The 26,013-nt window shown below is 40.5% G+C and overlaps 1 long non-coding RNA gene across 1 annotated transcript in view; it reads right to left on the bottom strand.

The window, feature by feature from the left end:
* The window catches only part of LOC146983483 (uncharacterized), a 121,147-nt gene that overhangs the window by 41,403 nt on the left and 53,731 nt on the right, over window positions 1-26,013 (bottom strand). The window contains exon 3 of the long non-coding RNA XR_015036319.1: window positions 20,612-20,721. This is a non-coding gene — a long non-coding RNA (uncharacterized LOC146983483). The remainder of the gene's footprint in view (window positions 1-20,611; window positions 20,722-26,013) is intronic.

The raw sequence follows: 26,013 nt of genomic DNA, 5'->3' as shown, positions 1-26,013 counted from the left end.
GTTATGGTCAGTGTGCGAAATACCCATCAATATTCGGGGGGGTCCCTAACTCGCGATTGTTGCGCAATACCGTTATTTTTTTTCTTTTTATACAGTAAGACTATAAGCCAAGAAAATTAGCCTATAGCATAAAAAGGTGGGTCAAAGTTGTGCACTACAATGCAGAAAGTAATTGACAATAAATAGACGATAAGTAAAATAAATAAATAAATAAAAGCCAATAATTGGCACCACACTGGCGTACTTGAACAATGAATGCCAGGTATAGGAGACTGGCGTGCGATCAGGGCAATGCAGAAACAAATAGACAATAAATAAAATACAATAATTAAAATGAATGAAAGACACCAAACTCGAATAACAACCAACTGTATAAATCTGGAGATCGGAGACTGACGTGCAATCAGTGCACGAGAACCTGCAACTATGACCGATCATGTAGCCTTATCTAACCACCCATCTAGCAAATACGTTTAAACACAGCATTGAACACATCCACAAATCACATTCGTATAACAGGCCTCGAGTATGCTGAAGCAGGCTATAGCCTCTTACCATTACCCCACCTGCTTAGGTGTAAAAAAAAAAAAAAAAAAAAAAGAGAGAGAGAGAGAGAGAGAGAGAGAGAGAAAGAAAAAAAAACAGCGGCCAATCACCAGTGCTAGCAGCAGGGGCTGCGGCTACGTCTTCAGAGCACTCGGCCTCAACTTCACTTTCTTCGGCAGAGGGTGGGAGAGGAACGGGATCCTCTGTTCTGATAGCGAGTAGGCTCACGGTAGCGACACCAACATCGTCTATCTCTTCATCTCTGAGTGCCACCCTTTTGGATGTGAATCCAAAGTGTGCGAGTGATAAGTTACACTCTGATTTAGCTTTCGCTTGCTAGCCATTGTTATTGTGACTTCTCAACCAGCCTGTCGACGTCTCTTGCGCTGGGCTGGCGCACATGGCTAATTTGCATAATGCACAGGCGACATGGTTCAGATTAATGTTAAATGAATAGGCCTAAATGTTTTGAATTATGAATACTGTATGGTGATCTTAAACGCATTTAATTGACCACAATAAAATTATTATATTATATTATATTATTTTGCCTATTTTTTGGACCAGTTTTAGACCCCCCTCAGATTTTGCTTTTGAGTCTTTCAGGGGGTCTCAAGGGGTTAATCGGGGGGGTCCGACCCCCCCAAACCCCCCCGTATTTCGCACTATGGTTATGGTGAATTAGCTTAGAAAAACATTTCACAATTTGATGGTCTGACATTTAGCTACAGCTCAGTCTATCAAACACAGAGCATGTCTTAACTACAGCATCTCAGCCAGGGAGGTATTTCATCACCTGCTTGCTGTACTAAAATGCAGTTCCTACTGTGAACACTAGGTATTTACCAGAGAAGTTTTACCATCATCAGTGGTAGAGACGGAACGATATGAAAATTTCACATCACGGTTATTGTGACCAAAATGATCACGGTTATCATTATTATCACGGTATTGTTGAATGTGTTCAAAATGTTCAAAAGTACTTATACACACACACCAGTGTTTCCCCTTGAATTTCCACTGAAAAAACCCTAAACAGACGAGGCATGATCTGATGATACTAGTCAGTGGTCCTGAAATGTGTGTTCCTCTTCTATAAAACACATTCTGGCTTCCTTCACCTTTCAAACAGAGCAGAGCTCCATGGGAAACAGTAAGAGAGACACAGCTCGAGACCGGACACCGGAGGGAGAAGCAGATCGGACGTGCACAAAAAAAACAAGCGCGCTGCCCCAAACGCGCTAGGCTACAGCGTCACATTGGGTTGTGAGCGCGCATGAACGCAATATTTGTTTCTTTTGTTTCGACGGCGCCTATTATATACTTTTTTTGGGGGGGGGGGCCTGGTGCTCACTTCTAAGGGAGTGCCGCTCAGCTGCTGCTGCTTTTCCAGGAAATGAGCATGGGCGCATGACGTCTGTCCGACTACCCATTTCTCCGACCATACATTTCTTTATTTTTGCATCCATTAGTCCGGCCTCCCACTTCTCCGACTTAAGTGGCCCTAACCCTTAACCTTACCCTAAATCTAACCTTAACACTGTAGAATAGGTAGTCGGAGAAATGAGCCGTCGGACTTTTGGGCAGTCGGACTGACGTATGCTCCCCAATGAGCATGCAGTATGCCCGTGAGTTTTTCAAATTGCGGTAATCAATCACAGTTTTAATGATTATTAAAATGTGAAAAGGTAATACTTTGTCATTATACCGGTAATCGTTACATCTCTAAACAGTGGTTGGACGTGGTGGTAGGAGGACATGCAGGAGACTCCATGAAAGCTGAATTGAGTGTTTGGCAGCTAGCCTATTTGCTCAGCCAAGTTTCCTGCAGCAAAATGTTGCAAGAGCTCAGAGAAAGCCAGCGGGGGAAAAGCATTTGCAGAGTGGGACTGTATAACAGAGGGTTGCATATATAAAGTGGTCTCTGTGAGAGCAGCCAGAGTTGAAAAAACAGTTTACATGCAAACTTTTTTAAATTTTGACTGAACTTACAGGAAAATCCTCAAGAAGCAACATCCACAGCTGTTAATGTGAACTGACATCAACAGCTGGTGCTGCTGACTCTTCAAGTTGGTGCCGCTGAACCTTAAATGACTGCAAACAATGTTGAAATATGCTTTTTATATTGTTTCATAATTTCCAGTTTTCCATCTCCTCAGCGGAGTGGAGGCTTCATGCACAACATGGTTTTAACATGATCATAATTAGGGATACGCCAACATTTTTTTTTTACGCGTCTTGCCTCACTCCCGAGTCCATGACAAGCAGATAATCCTTTCGACTGTGCGTGCAGTAACAAGGGAGAGCCGGTATCGCCCGTAATTAGCTTAGCTCAAACGCTGGAATTGTATCGGTAATGTTAGCCTGCCTCACCTAAAGTCATCAGAGACATTCTTCAGCAACTCTAAAAGGACCGATCTTCGTCTCAGAGCTGACAAAACTCTCCGGTAAGGCATCTTGAGCGGTCAAATGCCGGTAACGGGACGAGATTGGTCAAAACGGAGGGTTCAAGCAAAGACGGTTTATTTTGGTTCAAGCTAGCTACATCGAGGGTAGGTTAGCTTCCTATTTCAAAGTAAAAGTACAAATTCTATCGTCATGGTTTTCTGTATGTAAAGGGCAACGGGTGTTTTATTTTGTGAAAGTAACCGGAAGTGCGTTGGTCACAACGGCTAGCTTGAGTAGCGCCGAATTCGTCCAAACAAAATTGTAAACAGCTGGTATTTAGACAAATTAACGACACACTGCTGATCTAAACGGCTACTTTCTCGCCTAAAAATGTTTGAAATATTGATTAAAGTGATATATTTACAGAGTTTAGAGCTAAAATGAAATCAGCTACTGACTGCTGATTTCGGCTCGAGTAGGAGGCAGGCTAACACTACCTATGCACTTCCAGCATTTGAGCTAAGCTAATTACGGGCGATAGTCCTACAGCTCTATCTCCCTTGTTACTGCACACACAGTCGAAAGGATGGTGTCTATCTGCTTGTCATGGACTCGGGAGTGAGGCAAGACACAAAAAATAAATGTTGGCGTATCACTTTAAGGCTGTTAAAGTTAACCTTGATAATAACACGGTAACACAAATTATTTTTAATACTGCTTTTTTTGATGCATGATTAACACACATCAGATTCTGGGTTAGGTGAAGGAGAGGGTATACGTAATACGTAAATATTGTTAACTATTCCAAGTCAGGTCAAGTTGGTGGTACGGAAACTGAGAAGAGCTCTGGTGGAACTGTCTCCATCCCGTGTGCTAGATCAGCCCATGTGGAAGCTCATGGTTCCTTTCTATAAGGGGAATGACTCTGATCCACCAGGGCTGAATGAATGAATCAGCTGCAGTCACAAGCTAAATCACCTCTGCTTACAGTTATGCCATTGTTGTTAGTTTTTTGATTAAAATAATATTCTCAAATAATGTCATGGTTTGTGTCTCACGTTCCTCGTTTAGTTCCTGTTTTATTTTGAAGTTCAGTGTCCTGTCTTCTTGTTTGCTCTCCCTCCTGTGATGTCTCATCTGTGTACAACTGCACCACCTGTGTCTCGTTCCCTTGTGTATTTTCCCTCAAGTGTTTTCCCATTGTCCTTTGTCGGTTCGTCTGTTGTCCATGTGTGCCCAGTGTATTTTCCTGCAAGTTCCTGAGTTTCTTCAGTAAGCTTCTTAAATCCCGTTCGTTTCACCTACCTGTTTTTGAGAGGTTTGTATTTTTTGGGTCCAGTCCTCTGCTAAACGTGACAGATCGAACCAAGGACAATGGACAATGGGAAAACACTGTGGTGGGAGGCAGAGAGCCTCCATTCTACTCATAACAAGTTTTCCAACCATCACAATTACTTCGAAGCTGTTTGAAGGGTATATTCACACCTCACACACTCCAAATCAGCAACTAAACCGATACAACTGTTGCATTCTTTTTTGGGGGGCCATTTGTGTTCACACACGGTAACAGTTCCAAACGGTCCAAAGTTGTAAACAAATGCCATGCTCTCACAAACTCTTCTCTTATTGGTCAGAAATTTAAAAAATAAAACAAAATCCATGGAGGAGAGGTCTCAACGGGGCTGAAAATTAAAATCCGACAGAGATAGAATAGTTTTGCTTGTATATCATAACTTTTATTTCTGTTTTATACAGGGAGCAAAAGGTTTGTTTTTTTCCCCATCACTTTGTTGTGATGTTATTGTTGTGAAGAGAATGAGTAATTTCTTTCTTAGCTGAGGCTCAGTTCATTGAACCTATTAGAAAAAAGAGTCTTAATGCATTTTCAAGGCTACAGCATCAGACTGCTAAAAGGTTCATGACCCAAGAAAATATACTTTTTTTCCACCATATGACTCATGGTATGAAGAGTGTGGACGACACAGATCCAAGGAATGCTGGGAAACCAGCTATGCTTGGTTAACAATGGATATTCTGAGGCACAGCTGGGGCTGCACATAAATCATACTGCTTGTCGTAAACAGTGCATCGCAAATGAAGATGTCACCCTTGGGCCCAGAAGCTTTTATCTGCGGCTCTGATCTCGTCTGTGAACAAGACTGAAAATAAATCGAACACTTTGTACATATTATTCTCTGCTTGGATTTTTTTTTTTTTACACAACTGCTTTGAAAATAGCAGGGATTTCTTAGTGGGATATTGGAGCTCATGCAACTGACTCAACTAAAACCCCTCACAGCAAAAGGAAGAAAGAAAAAAGATCTGGTGTTTCTGTTCAGAGATTTCACACACATCACTGATGTACTCTCAGAACAATTTTGTGAGAATAAACTTCCCTGATCTCTTATTTTCACGGATCCTAAAGCCATTGCATTTTAGTGGATAAACTGATTTGTTTCCGTGACTCATGTCCATGCAGTGAGTGCGCTGCCTTCCAGTCCGGCACTAGAGCCTCCTGTTTCATGTTCTTGTCCTATGTGCTTCTCATGAGGTGTATTAGATCAAAGTGCTGGCCTGCTTCCTCTGTCTAGGTCTGTTTCAATAGCTGCACTACTAAGACTTCTATCAGGACTGTCAGCATGTGATCTTTAGAGCCGTCTAACTGTTTTGGTTAATGACTGACTGGTAAATGAGACATCCTGCCATAATTAAGTCTTAACGTGGAGTTTTATGGAAACATACAGGCCTACTGTGAGACATGCTAGCATATGGAACATGTATATTTGGCTTTGTTTGACACATTTTGCATAAATGTACCGTGATAAATGTTCTGCTGTATTATTCCACAGTGCATCCACAATGTTGCCAATTTGGGATTTTACGTGATCACCATTTTTTTTTTTTTTGGGGGGGGGGGGGGGTTCTGTCATTACCGTCTCGGTGGATGTGAGTAAAACAGATGGTTGATTGTTTCAGGTTTTTCCACACACAAAAAAAGAGCCCATTTATAATTAGATACATCATGCATCTCTGCAGATTGGATAATTGTACAACTGCTCGGAGGCTCAGCGTAAACACATCCAACATGGACTGAAACCAAACTGCTGAAATCCGACTCTGGGGGTTAGTTTCAGATGGAGTTTAGCCAGATGTTGATGCGTCTCTTTACTTGAACGGCATCTGTGCCTGTTCGGTGGTGACGGCAAAACGGGCCCTGAAATTTTAAAGTCACTGTCACATACGTAGAGACAAAAGCGCATCCAGTAATGTCAACACATGCGATCAGACAGAAGGCTCAATGATCTGCTGTAGTATTGATCTAAACCTTGGATCACTGGAGTAACAGAGCATTACTCTGTGTACATGAGGACCAGTGAAGACTCAGGTTGCCACACATTACTTCATAGATATGATTCATTCTAACATAGGTTACTATTACTCAAAACTCGATGTAATCGCGGTACAATTTGTCATTTTGTATCACACTCAGTCACTGGTTTCTGGTCAGTAAGGTAATGATCTATCATTATTTACAGATTCACTGTTACTAACCATGTTTCCATCCACAGGTTTTCAATCGCATTAAGCAATATTGAATTAAAAATTCCTTATGGAAATAGTAAAATTCGATTAAATATCATGAATGTCAATAAAAAGTTAATACGGTCGATCTCATCGGATTTTCTCTTGATCGATACAAAGTTTATGCGACAAATGCTGATGGAAACAGGTCTGTCGGATAAATTTGACTTGCAAACATGTTTTATGTAAATTCCGCTGCGTATTCCCAGCTGTTAAAAGACACGGCAGGAGTATTAATATTTTTATCGATCTTGAGATAATTCGATCGACAAGTGGATGTAAACATGGTTACCGTCTAAAAATCATCTGAATCCTTCCTGGACCAACTTCAACCCTCTGTAGTGCACTGATTTTTTCATTAGGGTGAGTAGCCTGTAGATTTATATTTACATATAAATGTGCAGATGGGTGTATATAATGACTGTATGTAAATGAAAGGAAATTGAGAGCCATACGAGGGAGAAGGGTGGGGTTGGGATGGGTTAATGTAATGTTCTTTTTTTCTGATGTTCAAAAATCCTCCTCGTGTCTGTAAGTTTATACACTTATGCATGTCCGTTTTGTAATACATAACTTATGTCACTGTTACAAAGTGTACATGCTTGCTATGCACCATAAACATGCTGTAATAAGAGCACCTGTTAATAAAAAATAAATCTTAAAAAAAAAAAAAAAAATCTGAACTCTTTTATTTCATATACCGCCAGAACAATTACACACTTTCTGGAGTTCTCATACTGGACTCATGCTCATACTTTAACACACTGTGTAACATACATACAGTAGTAAAGATGTCAACAGAGGTTAATGGAGGTATTTTGTCTTAATTAGTAACTGCGTTCCCTGAGTTCTGGTGTTTTCTGAGGTCACAGTCAACTTGACATTTGATCATTAACCTGTAATCAGTCGAGGTGTTCCTAAGACATTTTGTTACTGGTGCAAGGGTGTAACCTACTTCAGACCTTGATGAGCTGTGGCAGAGAGTTTGCTCTCAACGCTGCTTCAAAGCAAAGCAGCAAATGCAATTTAATTACAGTTCTCTGTGTATCAGTGTGAGTATTCAGGATTTATCTTAATTGATTCTCCGCTCAATAAGCAGAGTGGCCTCCTTACTCTGGTACTGCGAGCCAGATCTTTCGCTCATGAACTGCAATATGAAACATAACTTGCTTGATAACTGGCTTTGATAGTGATGACAGTTAACAGTCACAGCATCTTTAATAATGAATCAAACATTGGTGGAAGTTTGTGTCAGTGTGTTTCCAGAGGAGTTTGTGGCTCTGCTTTGTTAATGCTACCCTCTTTACTATGTTTTTGAAATATGAAACTAAAACTAATGATTAGGTTTAAGTTAGGCTACAAACTCACTCCAGAATCATATCAATAAATAAAAACTTGGACTTTGTGGACTTTGGTGTATGCCTGTTTACTAAGCCTGTAATAATATACGTATTGAAACCGAGATCGCGACACTTTGATTGTTGATATGACAGTGTGTTCCAGTTCCTGCCAACTAATAAAATAAGTAATAGTAATAATTAATAAATATCCAGCAACTTTGCACAGCCATTGAAGAGGAGTGGACCAACACTCCACAGGCCACAATCAACAACCTGATCAACTCCATGCGAAGGAGATGTGTTGCAATACAGGAAAACTGCACATTTTAGAGTGGCCTTTTATTGTAGCCAGCCTAAATCTTGATATGCCACACCTGTGAGGTGGATGGATTATCTGGGCAAAGGAGAAGTGCTCACTAACACATTTAGACAGATTTGTGAAGAATATTTAACAGAAATAGGCCTTTTGTGTACATAGAAAAAGTTTTAGATCTTTGAGTTCAGCTGATGAAAAATGGGAGCAAAAACAAAAGTGTTTTTATATTTTTGTTCAGTGTATTTAAAGGTCCAGTGTGTAATATGGGGTTAAAACCATGATATCTAGTGTTCAGATTCTACTACGCTCACTCACTCGCTCGTACTCACCCCTAAGATCTAAGATCTAAACCTTCCGCCTTCTTCATCATTGGTTTATTTACACATAACTCGCGAAACTGGATTTTCCATTTGGGCTGCCGTACAAACGTGGCGGCGCAAGATGGCAACACTCTCTAAAGCAAGATCCTTGATACATGTATATATAAAAGAAGAATTATAAGTCTACGAAAACCAAACAAATTATATTTTATAGTGATGATACACTTATACTATTATATTCATGGGTAGTATATTCAAATTTTGCCAATAAACCTTGACAAATATTACACACAGAACCTTTAACAGACATGGACAACAACATCTAACAATAACAAAGTACAACCTATATCTGCAATGAGGGAGGTCAGCAGTGTGCAAGTGCATGGCTGTATGTGAGTATTGGATGCAAACTAAAACAAAGGAGAGCAACAGGTGAGCTGCAGTATCATCAGAACAAACATGTCCTGTGTTTTAAAGCCTCCTTTCATATTTAATAGAGGAGGGACAATACTTGACAGTAATATTCTTGGGTGTCAGGAAGTCGAACTGTATCAGAAATCAAGATAGGAATTGAATCATGCTTTTTTTGTATTGTTACAGGCGTTCTGTTTACGGGAAGCAATCACTCCCCAGCCTGTCACTGTAACAACCCACAATTCTGCTGCAAGCTAATGTTTTGGAGGCGGACTCAAGTGGCCATTTGAGGGTCTGTACTTTTTGGCACTTCTGTGCTGGCTTCATGTCCCAGCCCTGGAGGCTGCCACTCGATCAAAAATTGATTCATGTAAATAAAGTACTTCAATCAGTGGTTTCCTTCACACTAAAGTACTGCAGTAAATGTCAACCAAGTGTGTGGTGTGCTGGCGAAGACGCACATGCCCATTACGTCGCGTTGTGTCCAAGCAGATCACAAAACTACAATTGTGGGTTTTGAGACTGATCAATAAAGGAGAAGCATACAGCAGGTACCTACCGCCAGGGTGTGTAAAGGAAGTAGAATAGAGCAAAGACAGAGAGGGGGGAGGCAAGTTTGGGTCGAACTCCTTTAATGGGCCATTAGAGGTGGTTGTTGATAATTGCGTGTGGTTCTGAGGAGGCATGGGGAATCTTGCCTTTAAATGTATCATCATCACACTCGCCCGGCTCCACACTGTCTGACTGACAGGACTGCTGCTGTGCTGTGTGACTAATCCGAGTGTGAAAAATGCCACTTGGGTGAACGATTCGCCTTGAGGACAGACTGTCTGACGTCCGAGTGAGAAGCGGCAACCATTAGAGAGGACTTAGTCATTATTATCAACAGCTGTAGAACATACTCCATAACCTTTTGGAGTTTTCTGCTGGGCCTCGGAGCCATATACAGCCTGTCCTTACCAAACAACCACTTATGACAACACATCTTACCGGAAGAGCCCAGACAATGAGAGTAAATACCAGCTGCTGGTGTGTTATGCTTCTTAAGACAGAAGCCTTGAGTCCTTTACTCTACCGTCTGTTCACACATAACTGTGCTGCCAAATACCATAATAACAGCAGTGTGAGATTCACAGACTGCACCGCGGTGATGGGTCTGATAATAATGAGGATACTTATGGAAAAGTGGTGAGAGATAAATATCCATATGGTGTCCAGAAGAGAAATATTGAGGTGAAGGCGCCACTTTACCTCAGCAACATCCCATTATCTGATCTTCACATCTAAGGTTGTTTAGTTGCAGTTGCATTACGCAGAAGGAACAGAGACTACACTTTCTCCTATGCTGTGAAAAATATGGGATGTCTACAAAAGACAGGTCAGCCTCTATCAGGTTACCAATGGAGAGCATCTCTACTGGGGGCTGGGGTTGTCATGAGAACAGATACTTTGGAACCAAGTCAATGCCAATACGCAAAAATACGTTGATACCTGGCTCTATACAGTATTACGCGGAATGCTGTATTATCGCACCACCCCCTTTCATTTTTCATTTTTCATCTATTTAGCAAATTTGTTTGTTAATTACTAAATTACTAATCTGATTGCAATGTTTCTTCTTTTTTTTTTTTAAAGATACTACAAAAATGAGACGTACATGGCACTGGACAATTTCATATTTACACAAAAAAATTAGTATGTGTGAAAACAGCCTAACAGTAAATTAATGAGAACAGCAGTTGTCTTGTTTAACTACTTGAAGGACACAGTGATGACTACATTACTTTCTGCTTTGTTGAGCTTTATTGACCATTTCAACACTGTTCTTAACTTCATGTTGCTGCCTGCACTTTATATTCTGTGCAATTGGAGAAGTTGTTGAAGCTCAGTGGGCTTAGAAGGGAACTATGCTAGTCTGATCGCTTTTTCATTGTTTTGCTAACTGTACTGTGTGTATTTGTGTAGTCTTATCTGTCATTATCATAAACAAGAGATAACGGATTACAGGGTGCGTTTGTGTCATGGCGTTGCTGAGATGAGAGCTGGGACCCCGGGTCGGAGGCGCTGATCTCGCAAGGTTGGTTTTCGGCCTAGAGATGCTATAGATGTAAGACAGAGAGCCTTCATTCTCCCTGTAACAAGTCATTTAACCATCCAAAGCTGTTAAATAAAAGGTAGTTCCTCTCTGAATACTAGAAAATTTGTTGTGAAACAGTTTTTGAATAAAGTAGTCAATTTAGAAATACATGGGTTCTGTTTTTCAATACGTTGGGTATCGAGAATCGTGGAAATTCATTGGTATTGGTATCGAAATTCTGGTATCGTGACAGGCCTACTGGGGCCATACTGGTGTGGTGAGACAAGCTGACTGGACAGGACTGGAGACAGCTGAAGGGAAAGTAACAATGAATTCAAACATCACAGCAACAGTAGCATAAGACACAATCTGAAGTATTACAGGGGACAACCACCCAGCATGGTCTGTTGACTCTGTTCACACTGCTTCAGACCAGAAAGGTCAGACCACTTCTAGCCCAAGGTGATTCAACAACCCAAGTGCACTTTACATAAATCTATGTTCAGTACTTCATTGCATTAGCTACCATTTATAACTGTTTTTCTTTTTTACTACTGTTGTTTTTGTCTACTTATTCTCATGTATTTGTCTTTCGATTGAAGATTGAATGGAATGTCTAATGCACTCTTTATAAATGTACATGACAAAAAAGTCTTGATCTTGACCAGCCATTATAAGTTAATGCATTTTTTTGCCTTTAGGTCTGTGGTGTACTTCCATATTTATGAAAGGCTTGAAACCAAAATTATTCATGAAGCATTTAAAGGACTCTATAATTCAGTCTGCATCTTAAACCTTGTGTTCAGTAGCTCTGAAAGGGTTCAACACTAACAGCCCGTACAGGGATCAGGTGCGTGACCTGAATGCACCACGGACCGATGGACACCATGTCCTTTTCTTATCATAGAAACACACTCGCAAGACAATCACCACACTACTCTGGAAAAACAAGCTGTGTATTGTGTATTATGTCACAGTTTTACATCACCAAACATGTACCTTTAATCTTCACTGGCAATGTTTGAATTTTATTTTTTGCAGAAGTCAATTTTTCAGTATAAAATATAAAATATCTATAATGAATGGAATAAATACATTTTGTGTTGTTGTTTTTGTCACAACTGATAGTAAGGATATCACTTTTTTCTGGGGAAAATTATTGTAGGCGTTTCTCAGTATTCTCACTATTAAGGAATTTAACTGAAAAAAACATAAGAAATGGTGAAAAACTGAAGGGGGTCTGAATACTTTCTGTATGCACTGTATCTCAATAATTCAAGAGTTCTGATTCAGTGAAGTAGTTTGTGTAGAATGGGCTACGCCTGCTACACCTGCCGTTTCAGATACTCTACGTCTGATGGGTGTTTCATATCTGCTGCATTCTCTCTCCTCCAGGCTGCTACTGGTTGTGAATATTAACATAACTGACACTAAAACCTGTTTCTGTCTTCTGCAGAGAAAAGACTAGAGATGTAGAGAGAGTTTTTTTAATGATTAATATTTCAAACGTTGAAAGTTGCAGCTCTTTAAATTTGATAAGGGATTTGAAAGGATTAAGATTCAGATATCCTCCCAGACAACCACATCATCTTATATATTATTTACCTCATCTTGCAAAACAGCCCTCTCGCCTCACTGTTCCAGAGCATCAGTGCTGTCTGTTTATTCCCATCATCAGAGCTGTGCTGTTATACATTCTGTTTCAATGCTGAGTAAAAGAACACTTTGTTGAACTGAAGACTAACATGACCGCACAGTAACCCCTCCACTATCAGCCACTGCTTCCAGTTTCTCTTTGTTCAGTCAGTCGGTGCGGTTAGTGGCCCTCAGCACAACGATTCAATTACTGCACTGAGCGTGATCCACCGCTGACACTGCCACAGCTAAGTTGAGAGTTACCCTGACAGAAAAGAATAATTATTATTTTAGTGCAAAAGTTTAGGACCTGCATTTTTCCAGGAGTTGCTGAAATTACAGTTTCAGTTTTTCTGAAAATTAATTGTCTTTAAAAAAAAGAAAAGAAAAAATATGAATTCATCTCATTGAAGTAAATGTGTGACTCATCCAGCAGCTGAACATGCTTCTGTCTTTCTATCTACAAGGAATTGAAGAGTAATCAAAAGTGAATATATATATACACTGTATACATATATATATATATATATATATATGTATACACACACACACTTTTGATTACATTATTATGTATATAAAAGACGCTCATTTGAGGACATGTTTCAGAATGTTACAAAATGTTACGAACTCTTTTTTATGTATGGACTTGACAGATATGGACTTTTTGGGGCTGACTTTGAAAAAAGAAAAAAAATTAAACCAAAAGCTGCTTTTGATCCCCTATAATTATATATCAAACACTTGTTACAAAGGTATGAATAAAAGGGAAAACATTTTACTATTTTCAAATACTTCTATTGTCTAAACTTGAACTTCTAACATCATTTGAGATGCACCCGTTAACTTCCTACTATGTTCTTCAGGCCAGCGATGCATTTCAGCTCTACTGGATAAATAATAGCACAAAGACATCATTTCGAAGTAAAACCAAGTCACATTGCCTGCACTTATTAATGAACATAAGTGTTAACATCAGGGTCTATTTGCCAACTTTTGGTCGATTAAGGATTGTACTTAAAGGACTATAGGCTAATCAGCTGATTAATCGATCGGGCTCTCTACATTCAAGTTATGGCCAATGCTGGAAATCTGCCAACCTGTTCATTTGAGATGACATAACAAGAAGAAAAAAACACAGCTTCATCTGCACAGTTATGGGATGGAAACAGAATCTTAACAATTGAGTGTTGGTGTCTTTCTTCACATAATTTGATTCTACATTTCATTAAACTGCGATGGAAACCCTGCTGTGTAGCAGAAGCTCAAACAAATGTGTTGCACTTACAGGTTTCTCTGCTTTCACCTTTTGGCTGGTTCAAGCAGCTGCGTGGGGTTTGGGTCTGGAGGCCATGCTGCTCTTCATCATGTGAAGCCTCTGTCTAGTTCCTCTCATGTTTTGGCTCATTATCTTGCAGTACGATGGACCTCTGACCGACTACTACTTGTCTTTCTCTGCTCGTCCAGACCAGAAACAGACAGTTCTAGTTCCTGCAGAGCGACTCTGTCTTGAAGCCTGGTACACACATAAAGATTTTCTGAATCTCAACAGTTTTTTTTATCTTTGAGAGACCACACACATAAAGATAAAAAATCTTTGATTGAACAGTTTTGATCGAATTGTGTGTGGTGTGCTCTGATATTCCAAAAACAGCACACCACACACTTTATTCTCTCAAAGATATTGTGTTTTGTTTTTTGTGAAACACTTTGTAACCATGGTTTTGAAACGTGCTATAGAAATAAAGTTTATTATTATTATTATAATAAAGATTTGTCTTATGACACACTGGAATCTCGTCCCCCACGCCAGAAATCTCGCTTGATTAAACGTGATCTCACATACTTTGAACTTGGCTTTGTTGATGGTAGCCAGATCTGGATGTTTCTTGTGCTTTCCATTCATGGTATTTAAAAAATAGCTGTCAGAGAGAGAGCAGCCTCGTTTGGTGATAAGAAGAACAAGTTCTCTAGTGTAGGAACATGAGGAGAAAAAACATATGCAGGTTTTCTGGAACATTATAAAACGGCGCCACCTAAAAAAAAATAGTGCCGTTAAAAGCATTTTGTGTTAACGCGTCAGCCCCGACTGTTTTCCGAGCCGATTGTTGGGCGAATTTGACTCTTAACACACCTCACACCACAGGAGAATCTCATAATCTTAAGGGTGTACAATTAGCAATTAGCATTTATTAGCATTCCAGCGCTACCTGCCCCTGTTTTTTTTTTTCTATGAGACTACGACCAATGATGGTTATGATGGGCCCAAGCGATATCTTGTCATAGTCTAGCTAGCTAGCTATCGATCAATCGATGCATTTTTTTATTAATTTTTTTTAACATCAGAGGGTTTAAACCTGTAGCTGGATTTTATTTACTGTCGCCATTGCCATGTAGGTGCTATGAGATTGTTTGACGTGGGCGGAGCCAGAGAAATGTCAATCAGAGCGTTATCTGCCACGCCCACTCTGTCCTGACCAGTGGCCTAAACAGCAAAATGAGCTGTTTTTAAACCAGGTTTTCTAATAGCTATGAACAGTTATTTTCACTCAGACTTTTGTGGATGCTTAATGAGACACTTGACTTTGATAGAAGCATTTTTATTATTTATTTATTTTTATTTCCAGAGGCTTTAAAGACCCACTCCCATGAAAATCGTGTTTTTCGTGCTTTTCACATGTTCCTGTGGCATTTTTCTTGTGTTAGAGCACATATCAGCAGAAAAGGAAGTGCAAAATTGCATTTCTGAGTTTTTCTGCCTTCAAATTGCTGTGAACCAATGGCAGACGCAAACTGGCAGTTTCAGGGAGACTGGAGCTGATGTGTCACAGCTCCAGGGGAGGGCACTAGTGCTACAAGCTCCCACCCCGCTCTGCATCTGGCTCAGAGGTGAAAGGCGGTATAACAGGTGTAGCTCACCTGGTAGAGCAGCTTGCACTGTGAGCAAGGACTATGTTCCAGTCTGGGATCGAATCCCAGTGTGGAGTTTTACGCTAAACGTGCTGAATCTGTAATTGTACAATGTCCAGCTGTCAGCAAGCGGGGGGTGGGGTGCGAGGAGGTGGCTGGGCGGGTGCAGAGCAGAGCAGTCTCCGCCCACCCTCCAGAGGTGCATTGCTAATGTGCATTGCTAATGAGCTGGTTTTAAAATGACCGAAAAGGGTCGCAGGAGTGGGACTTTAAGATAATCGGCTGATTTTTGTCTTTGGTTGGAATGGGGAAAATCAGCCGGTTTATCTTTATGTGTGTGGTAGGCTTAACAGTGAATAAGGAGGTGTAGTTACACATGGCCTCGGCGCAGAACAACGGTTTAGAAGTCAGGGATTGTTTGCGTCAACCCTGGAGGGTTCATTTACTTTCATGGCTGCGGGAGCATTGCATTTCCTCACCCCTGAAAGAGGCCGGTTCACACGATGTGACCTGAAGCTTTTTTGTTTGTTTCTCATTGGCCAGTTAACTGCTGACCCTTGAACCTCTTTGAGTCACTCGCTGGACTTGAGCTGCTGAAATTTCCATGATCTAAAGCTTTTGACCTGTAATGTTTTCCAAACACGACTGGCAAGACGCCATCTGGTGCAGCTTCACGCTACTTTTTCAGCTGCTCGCACTGATTCGGATGTAGCATGTGATGAAATTTAGGACAACGTGCGCACGGTCTTCATTGGTAGTCATGAATGCGTGCTGCAAATTTGCATCTAGGGGAGTCGCGAGTGTGAAAATAACTTTGGCTGTGTGATACTTTAAGTGATATGGAATCACATTAGATCTTCTGCGGTGTCACGGCATCGCGTCCTGTCGTGTTGCATCGGGAGCAAAAGTCTGTGACTCCTGCTGCCTCGCTAATCTGTCTGTTTCCCCCACGCTGGCTCAGCGGGGGTAATAAGGCCACAGAGCCATTATCCACTGTCACGTTCCTCCAACGGCACGGGTGGTGCTGCTTTATAGTCGACACACACTTCCTCTACCGCGCTGCTAATTTAAAAAATCCTCTGCTGCTCATTTAAAGCAAATACAGGCCAATTAAAGAATGATTATGTCTTCCGACCGAGCGGAGCGGGGACAATAAACAATAATGGGAAGCTGCATATTCATTGAAGACTACAAAATAATATTAAAATAATACATCACACTGGACATGCCGAATTAGGGATATTACATAAAACTTTTTATTTCCAGGACGATTAAAATGACATTTTCATTAGTGTGGCAGTATATATAGTTTGTGGTGTAGTTTTCCCTATATGGTCATAAAAGAGCCGGATCAGTACAAGACGCTAAAGCTGCTGCTCTGTCCTGAATGTCCACTGGCCGTTAATTAAAGAGGTTAAATTATTAATGCCGTGTATTTAGAGTGTGCTTACAGTGTAACTGAGGTTGTTGTGATGCAACAGTTTGTGTTTCAAAGGGGGTCATTGTTGCCATGGACGCTGTGGCTCAAATCCTGTTTAGAGGTCAATAAAGGATTTGTTATTTATTTCACAGAAACAATTAGTTACATAAGAAGTAATGTAATGCGGACTATTGAACCCACTTTAGACAAAGTCATGTTTTTGTGGTTTTGTTTCAGTCAAGATTCAGTCTATGTATGGAGACGCTAAACGCTAAACTTAAAAGTCTCAATTCTAGTGACTGCAATGATCATGATCTCATTACCATCATGTTGTTGTGACAATGAAGTGCAATGTAAATGTTTAAACAGTAATAGGACCGGGGATTGCTCGGTGGTTGAGTGGTTAGAGAGAACGCCCCAACGCCCCGTGCTGACGTATGCCTGCAGCGCTGATCGCTGGTACGACTCCCGGCCCAGACGATCTTTAGCCTAAGTCGTTCCCCCATTTCCTGTCTCTCTAACAAACCCTAAACCTAACTCTTTGCACAACTACATTTGCACTGTTTTTTTCTTCCTTTGAACAGTTTTATACATTATGTATATTTAATTTGGTACAGTTTTTTCTTTTTTTTTAATCTCTATTTATTCTACTTTTTATTAATATGTATATAGTTTTATAAGGATTTATATAGTCTATATTTTTTCTTACTTTTCTGTGTTATATATATTGCTCTTCTATGCCTTTAGATTATATGTATGTCTGTGACACTTGAACTTCCTTTGGGATCAATAAAGTGTCTAATTCTAAGTCTAAGTCTACACTGTCCTATCAAAATAAAGGCAAAAAATGCCCCCCAAAAACACACACACACACACACATGACATAAGAGGTATTGATTTGTCTGCTTTGAAAAAATTTTACACGGCGTGCACCAACTTGCCACGCATAAACCTGAGACTGTTGCTGGTTGATGCCGTACAGAACATAACATGAGTCAAGTTAACCACAGTCGGGACGGGGTGTGTACTACGCATTAGTCCTGCTAATAACATAAAGCAGAGGGGCAGCAGGTAGGGAGGAGGGGGCTGTGGGAGCAGCTGGAAACTGGTCGACCCTCCTGTCTGTCTGGATGCACCACGTTCAACTAGATTTAACTTTGAGCGCGGCCCTGGTGTGACCTCAGCAGACGGCACGCTGCACTGGCTCTCTGTTCCACTGTTACATGAGGAAATATCTGACAGGACAAAGTTATCTTCTTTGTCTCTGCCCTTGCTCTTCCTCAACTTCATCCTCCTCCTCCTGTCTCCTTCACAGGTACACCAGACCTGAAGGTGTTAACAATCACAGATTCTGGAGGAGCTCTCTCACATCTGGATCCACAGTGACCTGTTGTCTCCTTCGGTAGTGAACCGGCCGTTTGTCCTGTTCTCTGTGGTGATTCTGATGATTCCTCTTTGTGCTGGACCAGAGGACGGCTGGGTGTGAAGGCCCATTGTGTGGCTGGCCCAGCAGCTTCCCCTCTTTCTGTTGTTCTTGGCTGGGATCTTCACCTCCTTTTGTTTCGCTGACCTCCGTTGTCATGTTGCTAATAAACAATCGTTTCAACGAGCATCTGATGGTTTTATGTTGATAATAAAAAAAAATAATAAATAATAATAATAATATCATAATAAATAAGGGGTGTGGAGGCGCAGCGGTGCCGCCACCTCGACCTGTCTGCAAGACCCACTGTAGTGATAATTAAACATCTCAGTGGTAATTTTTTCAGTGGCATTTCCAAAGTGATATCGTGTGAAACCAGAAACCTTTTCATCTCTAAAACTATGAAACAGCTGTCGACATCATGACTACTTTAATTTCTCATCTTCTCATTTTTATGTCTGTCTTATGTAGGCATGGGATGATAATCAATAAATCAATTAATCGCACGATAAATGAAAATTAACTCAATAATTTTTCGGCCTCGATATATTGCCATGTGCGCACGTGTTTATTGTCCTCGTCTCTGGCCTCCAAACAGGCTGGATGACAAGAGGCTACACTCTGCATCGGTCACAGCACCTGGGTCGTTTGTGCCATAGCGGAATGAACGGAGTGAACCCTCTTGTCAGTCATCCAGGATCTTTGTTTCCCAGAATGCATTTCGTGGCAACCGGCAGCGATAGCAGTAAAGCTAAAGCTAAGCAGCTAAAAGCTTATTTAATTCTCGCTACAACGCTGTTAATACGTCACTTTTTAAAGTTCTAATATTTTTTCCACGTGAGAAAGTCACACATTAGATCCCCAGTCTGTGGTCAGTTTATCCAGATAATGTCTGTTAGGAGATTTCCTCCGACGTTTTTGTGCAGAGCCACTGCGGGAGCAACGGGGGCTTCCCAGAGGCTGCAGCCGTCTGCTGAGCTCATGGGCCGGTCAACCTCCGTCGTCATCCCGGGGGAGAAAACGAGCCGAGTAACTTACCAGCAGGTTTTTAGAGGTTTACCGCTGGCTAGTTAAATACTTTTTGGGAGATAAATGCTGGTCTCATTGATGAAATCTAACAACTGTGGCAGTCAAATTACCGGTAGTTCGTTTGAATAAAAATGAAGCTTCAGGTATTGGATATTAGTTCTTGACATTGCATTGCAAAAATACTAATGAAAGTGTATTGAATTTGAAAGAGTCTACTTGCATTATTATGAAATATTATTAGTACATTAGTGGTTAATTTGTTTTCAAAAAAAAGCAAAATTTGTTATCGTCACAGGCCTAGTCTTATGTTTTACCTTGCTTATCAATATTTATTGTCTTTTACAAAGTTTGAATAAAAATTTGATCACAAACTATGAAACTATCAAATTGCTGGTATCAAACTCATCACTTTTCTGACTCACTGATCAGCTCAAACACACCAGGCCCTTATTCAGAAATATAGTCACCTAGATGCATGTGCACACTAATCATGTGTATCCAACATTGTCATTCTTCTGAGAACAAGTGAGCCTCAACATGTGACTAAAGAAGCACAGATACGTTTTTTAACTGGAAACTGTTTCCTCCAAAAACTAGAAAGACTGATGAGCTCATGCCAATGCATGTCTTCTGTATCTTATTACAAAGATCAGTGTTGAAAGACCTACAGGCCTGAAGGCTGCTCCTCTGAAGAATACCCCTCTTGTTCCTCTCCTACCTTGTTGCTGCGTGCTCTGCCCTGCAGGCCTCACACATTTATCTCACTGGCTCATAAAAACTTTTTTTTTCTACTCCCCCACTCACAGTGTCAGCCTAATAAATAAACAATCCAACGGCTGCGCCACAGATGTGCAGTACGTACATAAAAAAAACGCTGTTGCTGGTTGGAGTTTTAATTAGTATGTGTGCAGGCGCGTGTGTGTGTGTGTGTGTGTGATTTCATTTCCTTTGTTTTCTCCCTTCTTTGATATTCATGTTGAACACCATCTCCTTTGAATTGAAACTACAATCTTAATTTACATAACATGGCATGTTTAAGTGCTTCTCCAGTGATAATACAGTCGTTTTAATCCAATGTTACACCCACTGCATTCGCACTCCTGACACCACAGTGGAGCATTAGCTGCTTTTGGTGAATTCAATTAGTGCAGTCAGTGTTGAGAGGCGGGGGGGCAACACTGGACTGAGAGGAGAACATGAAGAGGAGAATCAACCTGTTGCTGTGGAGAGAGAGGCTGCTCTTCTTTCCTGATGCTGTCATCTGATGGCTGCCTTCACTGTAGGATGGAGGTGGAGATGGACAGTCCCATACCGTCTAGAAACTCTGAAATTAGACAGGAAAAAAAAACTCAGATTTGACATTTTTTGGAATTCTTTTTATCGTTATCTAATGTTGTGGTCAAGACCAACTAACCCGAGACTGAGTCAAGACCAAGACCATGACTTTGAGGGGTTGAGACCGAGTCAAGACCAAAACCATGGGGGGGGGCAAACCAATGAGAGGCCATTTTCAAGACCATAACTGTATGGTACTTAGTACTCGTAATAATCATGTGGCTTGATGTTTACATTATTCCTCAGCTAAAAAGAATTATGAATATTGAATTATGTTACATAAACCAAAAAATGAATGAAAGAGTCAGAGACATTTGCCATTAAAAAAATATCACTCTGTGGTCTTGACTGGTCTGGAATAAAAATCCTGAGTCCAGCTGGAGACCGAGACAAGACCAAGACCTTGAAGATGTGGTCTAAAGACCGGTACTACAACACTATTATCATCTTTAAAAACTTGGTGTTTTCTTTATATCTAACATCTTTTATTCTCAGCCATGTAGATAGGTCAATTATTGTAATTACAACTTACAGATAATAACTAGAAAAAACATTTCCAAGAATGGAAATGGTGTGAATGCTGGAAGCAATGCTGAATGAGCTGAAGAAATTGTTGAAAGAAAGAAAGATTGAAACAAGAGAGAAAAAAGAAAAGGACATAAAGAAAGAAAGAAAGAAAGAAAGAAAGAAAGAAAGAAAGAAAGAAAGAAAGAAAGAAAGAAAGAAAGAAAGAAAGAGAGAAAGAAATGGAGTAAAAACAAAGGAAGAGAAAAGGAGTAGAAAGAAAGAAAGAATCAAACAAACAAAGAAGTAAAAAGACAGAAATGGAGTGAAAGAAAGAAAGAAAGAAAGAAAGAAAGAAAGAAAGAAAGAAAGAAAGAAAGAAAGAAAGAAATGGAGTAAAAACAAAGGAAGAGAAAAGGAATAGAAAGAAAGAAAGAAACAATCAAACAAACAAAGAAGTAAAAAGACAGAAATGGAGTGAAAGAAAGAAAGAAAGAAAGAAAGAAAGAAAGAAAGAAAGAAAGAAAGAAAGAAAGAAAGAAAGAAAGAAAGAAAGAAAGAAGAAAAAGAGAGAGGGGGATGATAGATAGAAAGAGGTAGATGGATGGATGGATGGATGGATGGATGGATGGATGGATGGATGGATAGAGAGGGAAGGATATAAAAAGTTACGTAAAATACAAATGAAGGAGTAGAAGAAAGAAAGAAAGAAAGAAAGAAAGAAAGAAAGAAAGAAAGAAAGAAAGAAAGAAAGAAAGAAAGAAAGAAAGAAAGAAAGAAAGGAGACAGAGGGGTTAAAAAATAGGGAGGGGTATAGATAGATAGATAGATAGATAGATAGATAGATAGATAGATAGATAGATAGATAGATAGATAGATAGATAGATAGATAGATAGATAGATAGATAGATAGATAGATAGATAGATAGGACACATGTTAAAAGCTGCATCCTATGTCCCAGGCTCCACCTGTAATTGTACTACTATTAATAGAGTTGGAAAGACTAAACGTCTGAACTTAAATTCATGAGAAAAATATAAATTGTTGGAGATGTTTACATCAAAAGTATAAAATAATTGAGAGCCTGATGAATTTGAGCTGAAAACCTGTGTGTGTGTGTGTGTGTGTGTGTGTGAGTCTGACGGTCTCTCTGTCTGCGTGTACATGTGCAGAAAGTAAAACTGTTAAAGGGATAGTTCACCCTAGAATGATATTTCGCTCATTATCTACTCACCCTCATGTTGACTAAGGGCTGGAAGAATTCTCAGAGTCCACCGTCCCTTCTCTGAGTTACAGGGGGTCTTGGCGTAGCAGTGCATGTCCATATAACGGTTGCAAAGGGACACCAGAGCTCTTCGTAAAAAAAACACACACAAAAAAACATCCAAATACCTCCATGATGCTCGTATGTAATGTCCGTCTTGTGCTGAAGCCCCAAATTGCGTAATTGTCCCGAAAAAAATTAAATAAGTCTATATTTTAAGCTTGTTTGTAGCGGAAGCTTCTCGAAGCTCCTCTTCCTGGTCCGTCCAAATCTCGCGTGATTTGCGCCGGCGTCAGTGCGGTTACTGCGAATCACGCGAGATTTGGACGGACCAGTTGACCAGTGTTTTTTTGTGTGTGTTTTTTTACGAAGAGCTCTGGTGTCCCTTTGCAACCGTTATATGGACATGCACTGCTACGCCAAGACCCCCTGTAACTCAGAGAAGGGACGGTGGACTCTGAGAATTCTTCCAGCCCTTAGCCAACATGAGGGTGAGTAGATAATGAGCGAAATATCATTCTAGGGTGAACTATCCCTTTAAGCGCCACAAAACTCCTCTCTCCCTAATGATCTGATTGATTACACCTGTGTGGCAGCCTGCCCTCAGAAGTTACCATGGCGACTACCATGCTTACATTTTACTGTGTGGAACAGTGTTGTGTTTGTGTGTTTATCTGTTTGTGTATGCGTGCATGTGTGACTGTGTGTGAGTGTCTGTGTGTGTCTGTCTGTGTGAGTGTGATGCCTGTGTTTGTGCGTGGACATTCTCTGTCAGTCTGGTTTATCATGTGTGTGTGTGGGGCTGTGTTTAAAAACATCTTAACGAGCGGCCAGGCTGCAGCTGCACTGTTCTATTTATAGACTTTGATAACGAGCTGGCCCCAACAGCTGGCCACTGCACACAGAGCAGAGCAGAGCAGAGAGATTTGAGCTCTGAGCAGCTTCCCAAAACAGCCCAGAAAAAGAGAACCGTACCTCTAATCAGAATGTGGCCATCTGACCATCTGGGCAAGCAGACCTTCCTGAGCGAGGCAATGTGCATTAAATGTTTGTAGGGCAAAAACTTTTCTCAGGGTCGCAAGGTAGAAAAGGGGGGCATTTCTGCTTTTCTAAAAAAATCAGCTCCTACTTTTCTATTGAAGTGGATGAGCCACTGGAGCGGGTCTAGCTGGACAATTAGGCTCACTGAGACAATTCTGTAAGTCTGTCTGCTGTTTTGAACACATTAAATGAGACACAACAAGTGTGGCTACAAACCGGTGAGGAAATCATGTGTCTAGAGTTTAATTTGTGGCCGTGCTGGCAATTTATCCAGAAAAAATCCTGAATGTTTTTTCGATCCCTCTCACTCTAACGATGATGTCACTCACTCTGACCCAACCCCATACACACTCATTGAAAAGTGTGAAATTTGTCAGAAATCCTCATGTGCTTTTAAAGGATTTATCTCAAAAACGGTACAAGCTATGAAAAAGTTGTAAATACAGGATGAATACATTAGAAGTTTGTCTACAGCTCAGAATTTGAATGAAGTCTCTAGCTGAAAGTATGTGGACGCTTTAAAGGCTGAAAGAAGTAAGAAGATTTGAAGAGTTTCAAGACTGTTCCAATGCATTCTCTATGGGGAAAAAGAAATCAGAAATAGTTGAATATTGCAAAAAGTATGAATAGTTGAAAAGAGAAAAGACATAGCACACCTGTCCCGAAAAGGCTGAACATTTTGATATTTGAATTGTTGAAATAGCACAAAGTATGAAGGACTAGTTACATGACGAAGAAAGGCAGAAAATGGCCGAACCGAATAACAATAGTGTGAATGCTTCCAGCATTCACACTAATTAGAGTGTGTTATTAAGCTGTAGTTTTAGCCTGTTATTATGAGCTTCATTAGATAAACTGTCACTGGCAGACGTACGGAGCTGTAATTAGGGCCGCGGGCAATCGCACCGGGCACTGGTCCCAACAGCTATGAAATAGTAGTTATGAAACAGTAGTGCCCGGGCGATTTTTTCTTCCTTATTATTAGTGTGAATGCTGGAAGCATTCACACTATTGTTATTCGGTTCGGCCATTTTCTGCCTTTCTTCGTCATGTAACTAGTCCTTCATACTTTGTGCTATTTCAACAATTCAAATATCAAAATGTTCAGCCTTTCGGGACAGGTGTGCTATGTCTTTTCTCTTTTCAACTATTCATACTTTTTGCAATATTCAACTATTTCTGATTTTTTTTTCCCCATAGAGAATGCATTGGAACAGTCTTGAAACTCTTCAAATCTTCTTACTTCTTTCAGCCTGTAAAGCGTCCACATACTTTCAGCTAGAGACTTCATTCAAATTCTGAGCTGTAGACAAACTTCTAATGTATTCATCCTGTATTTACAACTTTTTTCATAGCTTGTACCGTTTTTGAGATAAATCCTTTAAAAGCACATGAGGATTTCTGACAAATTTCACACTTTTCAATGAGTGTGTATGGGGTTGGGTCAGAGTGAGTGACATCATCGTTAGAGTGAGGGGATCGAAAAAACATTCAGGATTTTTTCTGGATAAATTGCCAGCACGGCCACAAATTAAACTCTAGACACATGATTTCCTCACCGGTTTGTAGCCACACTTGTCGTGTCTCATTTAATGTGCTCAAAACAGCAGACAGACTTACAGAATTGTCTCTATGAGCCTAATTGTCCAGCTAGACCCGCTCCAGTGGCTCATCCACTTCAATATAAAAGTAGGAGCTGATTTTTTTAGAAAAGCAGAAATGCCCCCCTTTTCTACCTTGCGACCCTGAGAAAAGTTTTTGCCCTACAAACATTTAATGCACATCAATGTGCTCAGGAAGGTCTCCTTGCCCAGATGGTCAGGAGGACCACATTCTGATAAGAGTTACGGTTCTCTTTTCTGGGCTGTTTTGGGAAGCTGCTCAGAGCTCAAATCTCTCTGCTCTGCTCTGCTCTGTGTGCAGTTGGTCCAGCTGTAGCGGCCAGCTCGTTATCAAAGTCTATTAATAGAACAGTGCAGGTGCAGCCTGGCTGCTCGTTAAGATGTTTTTTAAACACAGCCCCACACACACACATGATAAACCAGACTGACAGAGGATGTCCACGCACAAACACAGGCATCACACTCACACAGACAGACACACACAGTCACACACACACACACATACACAAACAGACAAACACACAAACACAACACTGTTCCACACAGTAAAATGTAAGCATGGTAGTCGCCATGGTAACTTCTGAGGGCAGGCTGCCAATCAATCAGATCATTAGGGAGAGAGGAGTGTCTGTGGCGCTTAACAGTTTTTACTTCTGCACATGTACACGCAGACAGAGAGACCGTCAGACTCACACACCCAGACACACACACAGGTTTTCAGCTCAAATTCATCAGGCTCTCAATTATTTTATACTTTTGATGTAAACATCTCCAACAATTAATTTTTTTCTCATGAATTTAAGTTCAGACGTTTAGTCTTTCCAACTCTATTAATAGTAGTACAATTAC

The sequence above is a fragment of the Trachurus japonicus genome, chromosome 8, assembly GCF_045865225.1.
Source record: "Trachurus japonicus isolate A0001 chromosome 8, Traja_1.0".
NCBI classification, from domain to species: domain Eukaryota; kingdom Metazoa; phylum Chordata; class Actinopteri; order Carangiformes; family Carangidae; genus Trachurus; species Trachurus japonicus.
Note: the sequence above shows the minus strand (reverse complement) of the source record. Positions and strands in the feature narration are given on the sequence as shown.